Raw genomic sequence first — 8717 nt, 5'->3', positions numbered from 1 at the left:
ATTATTGTTATTTGTTTAGAATTCAATTTTGAAATTAAACCACTCCAAATTAGTCAATTTTAAACATCCTCATACACTACACTAAGAGCCCCCGCAGACTGCATACTGTTTTGTTGACAGACATTTTGAACGAGTTGGCCTTTTAGTGCAAAAACCGACCCAACTGAATCGGTGTAATGTACGCATATTAATATCTCTCCATACTGATTAAGTCAAACTGTCAGCCGAAAAATAGTCTGCAGTCTACGGGGGCTCTAAATGAGCTTAAAAGTCACAAAAATGTGCCAAACACTCATACCGGTACAGCATTTACTCAAGCGGAAGGCGACGTCGTGTCCGATAAGTACTTAGCCTCATCACCCGATGGTGTCAGTATCGCAAGAGAAATTACTTATCGTGCAGTACATTCTCGTAAACGGCTATTGTCAAAATTTCAGCCCAATCGGACTCGTAGTTTTGTTTTGACCGTGTGTGGAAGCGGGCGTGTCCGCGGATTTTAGAAAAATGTAAAAAATGTAAATTACGCCGTCGCCACGGCCAAATTGGTCGAATTGCATTGATCGAATACTGCCCCATCCACCGTATTCTCCAGATTTGACCTCGTGCGAATAATTTTCGACTCCAAACTTGAATGAGGAAGTCATTGCCGCAACGGAGGCCTACTTTGTAGACCTCGAGAAAACGTATTTTTCAGATGGATTAAAGAAGTTGGAGCATCAATGGGTCAAGTGTATCGAGCTAAAAGGAGACTATGTTGAAAAATGAAATGCCACTTTTCTAAAATTTTTGTTTTTTTTTGGTAGGCTAAGTACTTATCGGACTGCCCTCAAGCAACTTTGCATACTTGAGATTTTCGAAAAATAATAAGACTACTTTTTGAAAAGAGCTAAAGTTTTTTTTTCTTTATTTTTGACGTAGGACTACGTCTTACATTAAGGATGCCAAATCAGAAAACAGATCACGTTTTCATGAAATAAAGTTAACGTTAGTAACTATTTTTGCTGAGAACGGATGCTAGACATTACTATTCCATAGTCTGTATATGGTTTAAATTGATCAAAATTGGAAGCATTCCCATTTGTTCTATCCATTTGTGTGCTTCCCCGAACAGAGCTTTCAATAACGGGCAACTTTTGCAGTCGCTAGAATAGAAAACAAAGAAAGGGGATACCGAAACGAGAATATTTGCGATGTAAACTCTACCCTTGCATATTAAGTAAGCTGTCGCTTGCGTATCAGTGTTGCATCTCCTCTAAGGAAAATTCTCAGAACCTTTCTGTGCCCGAAACAACAAAGGTTGCTTATTCTGCTCGTTTTGTGTTTTATGTTTCCGCTCAAGCTGTGAACTTTTAGTTGCTATTCGTATTCGCTCTCGAGCGCATCGGCTCTGTTCTGATGCAACAGGCTCCTAGATTTGTTGACGGTTTTGACCGAGAGTCGAGAAACGATTGTTCATAAACGGTCAATCTCGCGATGTTTCATTTTTATCGCTACAACGGTGTGCATCTGTTAGGCGCGTGTTTGATGCTTGTTGAATGGGAATGCACGGAAGATGCCTCTCGTTAAATACTCAGTGCAATGCGTGCATTGGTATAAAGAAACCAATTGCGACATATGACCAATTAGTGTATTGTTCTCGCAAAGGCAAGAAAGAATCGTTGCTTCTCGAAATGATTCTACAAAACCACGCAAGCCATTAAACCTTTTCAGGGTCCCTGGAACTTTTTACTAAAGAGTTATTTATGAAATTTCGACATATTTGCAAATAATATCCGAAATGCTAAACCAACAAATTTCAAAGATTGCGTAGTCCTACGTCCTAAGCGGTCGTGTCTCGGATACAACCCCTCGATTTTTACAAAAAAATATCGCTCAAAAACTATAATACCTAAACATTTTCAAAGAAAAATTACCCTGAAAGAAAGAATTATTTCTGAAAATTAAAATGGAAAATCTGAAAAAGTCACAGATACATGGGCATTTTTACAGGGAAACAGTTTTTTAACAACTAGTTTTGCATGTTTTCTGTGACAACATCACAACTAATTCTAATTTCGTTTAAATTCAAGAGAGTGGCATAATGTATTCGACAAAATTTTAGTTCACATTAAAATATGAACTTTTGTCTAAGACATCTACTGTCTATCTTTTATAGTTTCTGGAATACATGGCATTTTTGTATGGAGGCTCCTGAAAAAGTAATGTTTCCCTCGTAACATTTTTGTGTGTAAATCTTGACATGTTTCTAAAAATAACAAAGTTTGTAGAACATGTAAATCGCGAAATTGGTAAATGGAAATTGTAAGGACTATTCATATTTACTTTGCCAGAGTTTTTAGAAAACATATTTTTAAGAAAAATGAATTTTCAATTTCAAAACATTTGTTTTCAATGATTTTTTTCATTTGTTCGATATTTTTTAGTGAAAACTTAAAAAATTTCCTACATTTCATTCTCAAACCAACATGTTGTAGGTCTTATAGTTTTCAAGTGAGTTTTGTTTTGAATTTTTTCAACTTTTTTATCGAAAAATCTAAATTCAAAAGCTTTCAGACCAACAAACTGATTGGAGAATGAAATATTGGACATTATTTATGATTCAAAAAATATCAAAAAAATTTGAAAACCAAATTCACTTTCCTCAAAAATGTATTTTTTTGACTCTGAAAAAATCTGGAAAACAAAATTTCGAAGAAAAATATCACTGAAAAAAAATATTACTAAAAATAAAATTATTTTTTCTCAAAAACTTATTTCTTAAAAATTCTCAAACAAAACTATGTGAACAGCCCTTACAATTTCCAACAAGTCGCTATACTTCCGAAGATGGGCACAATTATTGGGAAAGAGTTTTTCCAACAACAACTTTTTCACGTTTTCTTTGAGACATAATTATTAGTGTTTAACTCGTAACATTTTATGTATAAATTATCGCGATTTACATATTTACAGAATTTAAAAAAAATAATAAGTCTAAAACACTTGTACTTGAACCGATTCATCCATTATGGATCTACAAAAAATACATGGTGGGACAGTTATGCCTAGAATATCAACGTGGGACAATTGAGATTGATGTTGTTTTTTTATACATATTTTATACAAATGATACATAAAAACATCGTTTTATGAAAAAAAATTAAATTGACAAAAAGTAACATAGGACAACTATGCGTAGAACGGCAGCATAGCCATAACCGTTGCCATTTGTTGTTATCATTTCTGAAATCCAAACAAAATTTTCAATTGAGTATTGCAAAATCAGAAGCAAACAATGATGAAATTAATTTAATTGAAAACATGATATCCAAAAATTTACCAGAAAAGCAGCAATGAGAAATTGAAGCATTCAAAAACACTCCTATGTTGAGCTAAACCAGCAAATGTTGAGGACAAAATCATTTAAGAGGGAAAGAGTTAGTGCAGCACCAGCCAGCAATAACATACCACCCACGACAACACATTGCGCGAGTCATCATCACATCGGTTCAGCCAGCGGTCAACATAAAGGTCAACGTAAAGCTAGTATATTCCCGAGGATGAGCAATCGGCAGAGACGCCCGCTATCTCAGCGAACGAGGTTACATTATATCATAAGCATAAACTTGTGTTCAGTCTAAAAGTGATCTTGAATAAAGGAGCACAATCTCCGAAAAAAATATAGTTTTTAGTTCTCCGTCATCGAAAGACCTTAATCAGCGTGTCGCGTGTGTGTGTCTGGAACCTTTCGCACTTAGTTTCTATGTACCAATTAATAAGGAGATGTTGAGGAGACACGACATTTCTATTTCGCTCTATCGCGATTCATATCGATAGCTACTACCGGAAAGGTTCAGAACGCAGAGTTCAGGTTCAGTTGATATCAGTAACATTTGAGACCAATTTTTGAAGCCTCGAATTTTAGTAGCAGTGTAAATTGGCAAGTGGTCAAAATTATTACCACCAAAGATGTCCAGAATCTCTGTACTATTGGTCCCAGTAGTGCTTCTCGGGCTCGATTCCCGAGGTTCATCTTTGGGTGAGATCCTCAAACGTATAAGAAAGAGAGAGAGAGAGTTGTAACAAGACCCGTTTCGTCGATAGGTGTAAACGATCCCTGCAAGAATCCTGAAGATCAGCCAGGCCGTTGCATATTTCTACGTGAGTGTCAACCATTACTAGCCATTCATTCCAGAGATGAGATCACACCAGAGGAGAGACATTTTATTTTGAGTTGCCGATGTGGTACTTCCGAGAGAAAATCGTTGGTAAGTGAGAGCAAGTATTGGAAACGAGGAGACTAACTATCAATATCTGCCCGTGAGTTTTCCTTTTTCATTAAGACATTGTAGATAGTGATTTTATTTCCAATTAACAATTGCAATAATTCGGCGTTTTATTTTACGGATCGATTCAAAAGGACATGATCTGTGAGTTCGGTGGAAGTAAAGGGTATACCGTTGAAAATCCGCACACACAAAATTCATTCTCAAAATTCGAGTTTTTATTTGATTATCACAAAATTTTCTGGAAGTAAAGAGAAACAATTAAAGTTGGTTTTGGCACCATCTATTTAATTTATTCTGCCTTTATATCCGAATGCGCGAACCTTGGCCCTGCCGTAAGGTTCTGCACAACCTCAGAATCGGCAGTTTTTTGCATATCAACCCATACTTTCTTCATTTCTTCTGTATTCTTCTCCACTTTAGAACGTTTTAGAAGGTGCCCTTTCATAATGGCCCAGTATCTTTCTATTATGCGCAGTTCCGGAGTGTTTGAGGGGTTCAGATCTTTCCGGCAGAAATCGACGACATTGGCCTTATACCACTCTAGCACGTCTTTCGTGTAGAGGCATTATGACAAATCCGGCCAGAAGATCGTCGGACCGTCGTGAGCCTTCAGGAGAGTGTACTCCGCTTTCCACAAGTACAAATCGCTTGATAAATTGAAAACTTCTTGCCGAACTTCGACATCTTGTATGTCCGGAGGTTCGCGGGAACATCCTACTTATCCTTGGCAGTCACATACAGGTTTTTAGGAATCTAGTTGAAGTCCCCCTTCACATATGTCTCGTCATTCATTACGTTTTTTCATCGTGAGGCTAGCGTTTTACAAATAAGTAACAAATTCAGTTGTGATTCAGTTCAGGATGTAGTTATGTAGATGTCATTGGTTTCCGCAAAAAAAAACTTTTTTCTTAGATCGACGAAATTAAAATACCTGCATTTTTCGTGTTTTGTGTGCGATTATATACAAGTAACAAATGTAAACAACATGAATATTGTCGGTTCTCCTCTGAAGGTTTGCTGCGCTGGGACTGATGTAGCTACCTCTAGCTCCTCCACGAAGCTTCTCAAGTCTCCTCACTGTGGACTTGATTTGTCGGACCGTATCGTGGGAGGTCAAGCAACCGATCAGGACGAGTTCCCTTGGACCGCATTGATTCAGTACCGCATACCGGACGGACAGACGGAATTTCACTGTGGCGCTTCGTTGATCAATTCACGTTATGTTCTGACTGCGGCTCATTGTATAAATGCGATTCCTTCCGGGTGGGAACTGTATTTATCGTGATAGTGTTACGTTGCATAATTTTGAGATCGTTTATATCGGTTCCACAGTATTCGTCTCGGGGAGTATGACCTCACTAATGAAAGGAAGGACTGCATCGATGGTGTTTGTGTTGATGTTCCGGTGGATGTAGCTGCTGAGAAAATAATTGTTCACGAAGAATACAATTCCTGGGTTAGGGGCCATCGTAATGATATAGCCCTAATTCGGTTGGATCGTGACGTTTCATTTTCGTCGTATATACAGCCCATTTGTTTGCCAGTGGATTCCGCTGAACGATTACGTGACATTGTCGGAACTGTAACCGTTGCTGCTTCTTCTTCTTCTTATATGGCACTAACTTTCCTAGAGGAACTCCGCCGTCTCAACGTAGTATTACTTGCGTCATTTTCATTAGTACTTAGTTGAGATTTCTATGCCAAATAACACGCCTTGAATGTATTCTGAGTGGCAAGCTCTAGAATACGCGTGACCACAGTGCAAGTCAGAGGAAATTTCTTTGAAGAAAAATTTCCCCGACCAGAACGGGAATCGAACCCGAACCCCCGGCATGTTAGGTTTTGACGCTAACCACTCGGCCACGGGAGCACGAACCGTTGCTGCTGGTTGGGGCAAAACAGAAACAGGTAATTGATGAATTGAATAATTTCTGTCTCGACATATCTGGACATATGCTTCTTGCAGCGAGTACAAGTTCGATCAAGCTAAAAGTAAATTTGGAGATAATCGATCGGGATCGGTGCGCCACCGTCTATAGGCCATCAGGAATAATTCTAGGAGATACGCACCTTTGTACAATTGGCCTTCGCGGTGAAGATACCTGTACCAGAGACTCCGGAGGCTAGCTGATGAAACGTATTAAGTCAACCTATTTCCAGTATGGAATCGTTAGCTTCGGACCGAAAAATTGCGGGACCAATACTGTCGCCGCTAGCTGAAATCAGCTGTTAGCGTTCGTTCAATTTTCCTTCCACCAGCTGTAAAGCGACAATATGAGCGCGCTGCCGTGCAACTGACCGAGCGAGGGATCAGATTACAAAGAGCTGATTCATTACGCGCACGCGTTCGCGAGTATGGATATAGGTCAGTTGTGCTAGGATCAGCAATTAGATTTCGTCGCGGTTTAACCTAACCAGCGACTGGAAGAGAACATACTGTAGAAAAAGTATAGCATGGACACATATTCCCGATTCGAAAGGGATACCGAATTTGAACGCCCTTTGCTTCCCGGGTGGCAAAATATTATTGAATGAAATTGTAACTCCTTTCACACTGGGAAGCAAGGGGCATCAAAATTGCTGACAATCCATTATCTTAGTATTTAAGAACCCACAAAGCATGTAAATAATCAGTATCAATAAAGTATCCAAAGAATAGTCAAGTAGTACGTTCGGGTCCTCTACATCCGAAAAAGGTTTTCCTCCGGCGTGAGGAAGTTTACTAAGTTGCATCTTTCACTTCGCTACAAATCCTAAGTTACTATGTTTCACTTGTGCTGCAAGTGGAACATAGAAACTTACAAACAAACTTGGAATTAGAATTGGCCTGTACTGCAGGACGGTTCTAACCAAACCTCTCCCTTGCAAGGAAGTTATCATTGGAGTTCTCGTTACGCGGGATTTTCATTGTCTAACTTCTGGTTAAGTCTTGGACGGTCTGTTCAGCAGAACGTCGAATACTGACCGGCAACCCAACTCGCGTCGTAAGGTCGGCGTGTATCGATCGCCGACAAATACCATACCAGGGGTATATACTAATGTTGTAAAATATATCGAATGGATTGAGAATAATCTGCAGTAGAGTAGGTTGAAACCATGATGAAAACCATTCATTAGAGGTTGTTTGGGTTTAGATCAAATGAAGGAACATATTTATATAATGTTAAAGATGAAGCAAATCCCTGAAAGTGCTGTGTTCTGTCGTATTTCATTTTATTTCACCTTTAGGGTCTGTTAATTCGATAGTCTCGAGAGCGGAGGCTCTGGTCGGATGGTGCACGTTTCACCGGTGCAAATGGACATATCGACGCTCGAACATAAAGTTCCCAGCGAAAATCCTCTGGGGAATCGTTTAATTGATTTTTTTTATCAATTCGTTTATTTTTACATGCTCAGTTACTTCAGGTTGAAGGAGCCGAATTCATAAATATAATTTTAAAACTATATATATAAACAATTTTCTTACATTTATGATTAGTAAGGTGGGAAATCGATTACTCGCGGTGTACTCGAGTTTAGAAGGGTGACATATTTTTAGGAAAAGGAAGGGATATAAGGAAATCGTAACAATGTTGATGAACACTTAATTTTTAAATCTATTCGTATATCTATAGTGTATTTACGTTTCAATTTATTCTACTGTTTTGTAGCAAGGGGACGAATTACCCTCAAAGGAAGGAAAGAAGGGTATAAGGATATAGGGACAATAATACACGAAGATCGATAGATTTAAGGAAAACATATATATGGGACATGTAATCAAGGTCTAACCGAGCCAACACATCACTAGCCGGCACATTGGGCTGTCTTCCTCGGGCCTAAAGGGAGTTTTCTAAATTCGATCTGGCGACCAGATACACCTCGCACGACCAAACAACGTGCTCGATGTCGTGATAACCTTGGCCACATACGCAGTGATTGCTACTGGCAAGATTGAAACAGAAGAGAAGTGCATCTAACGAACATGAGTCGGGAAAAGGTGCGAGTAAAGTCCCGACTCAATTCCAGATTTTTGAACCACGGTTTGAGGCTAACCTTAGGGATAATCGAGTGAAGCCATCGGCCCAATTCATCTTCATTCCACTTGCGTTGCCATTTAGCGATGGTATTTTTACGGACTAAAGAATAAAATTCATTGAAGGCGATTTGACGCTGATAAATATCGCCTTCAATTGCACCTACCTTTGCCAATGAGTCAGCCCTCTCAATACCCGGAATGGAGCAAAGTGGAGGGACCCAGACAAAGGTAATGACATAACAGCGTCTGGTTAAAGCACTCAAAATATCTCGTATTCTCTCAAGGAAGTACGGCGTTTCCGGCCTCACTGAACGGATAGCTTCGACAGAGCTAAGACTATCCGTTACAATGTAATAGTATTCAACAGATCGTGAGGCGACGCTGTCCAGCGCCCAATGAATTGCTGCCAATTCAGCAATATACACTGAGCA

The 8717-nt window shown here is 39.1% G+C and overlaps 1 pseudogene; it reads left to right on the top strand.

The window, feature by feature from the left end:
- Positions 1–3932: 3932 nt before the first annotated feature.
- Positions 3933–7350, top strand: LOC129781572 (CLIP domain-containing serine protease B4-like; annotated as a pseudogene).
- Positions 7351–8717: the final 1367 nt, after the last annotated feature.

This window comes from Toxorhynchites rutilus, chromosome 1 (assembly GCF_029784135.1).
Source record: "Toxorhynchites rutilus septentrionalis strain SRP chromosome 1, ASM2978413v1, whole genome shotgun sequence".
Classification (NCBI taxonomy): Eukaryota; Metazoa; Arthropoda; class Insecta; order Diptera; family Culicidae; genus Toxorhynchites; species Toxorhynchites rutilus.
This window is presented reverse-complemented; position numbering and strand designations above follow the sequence as displayed.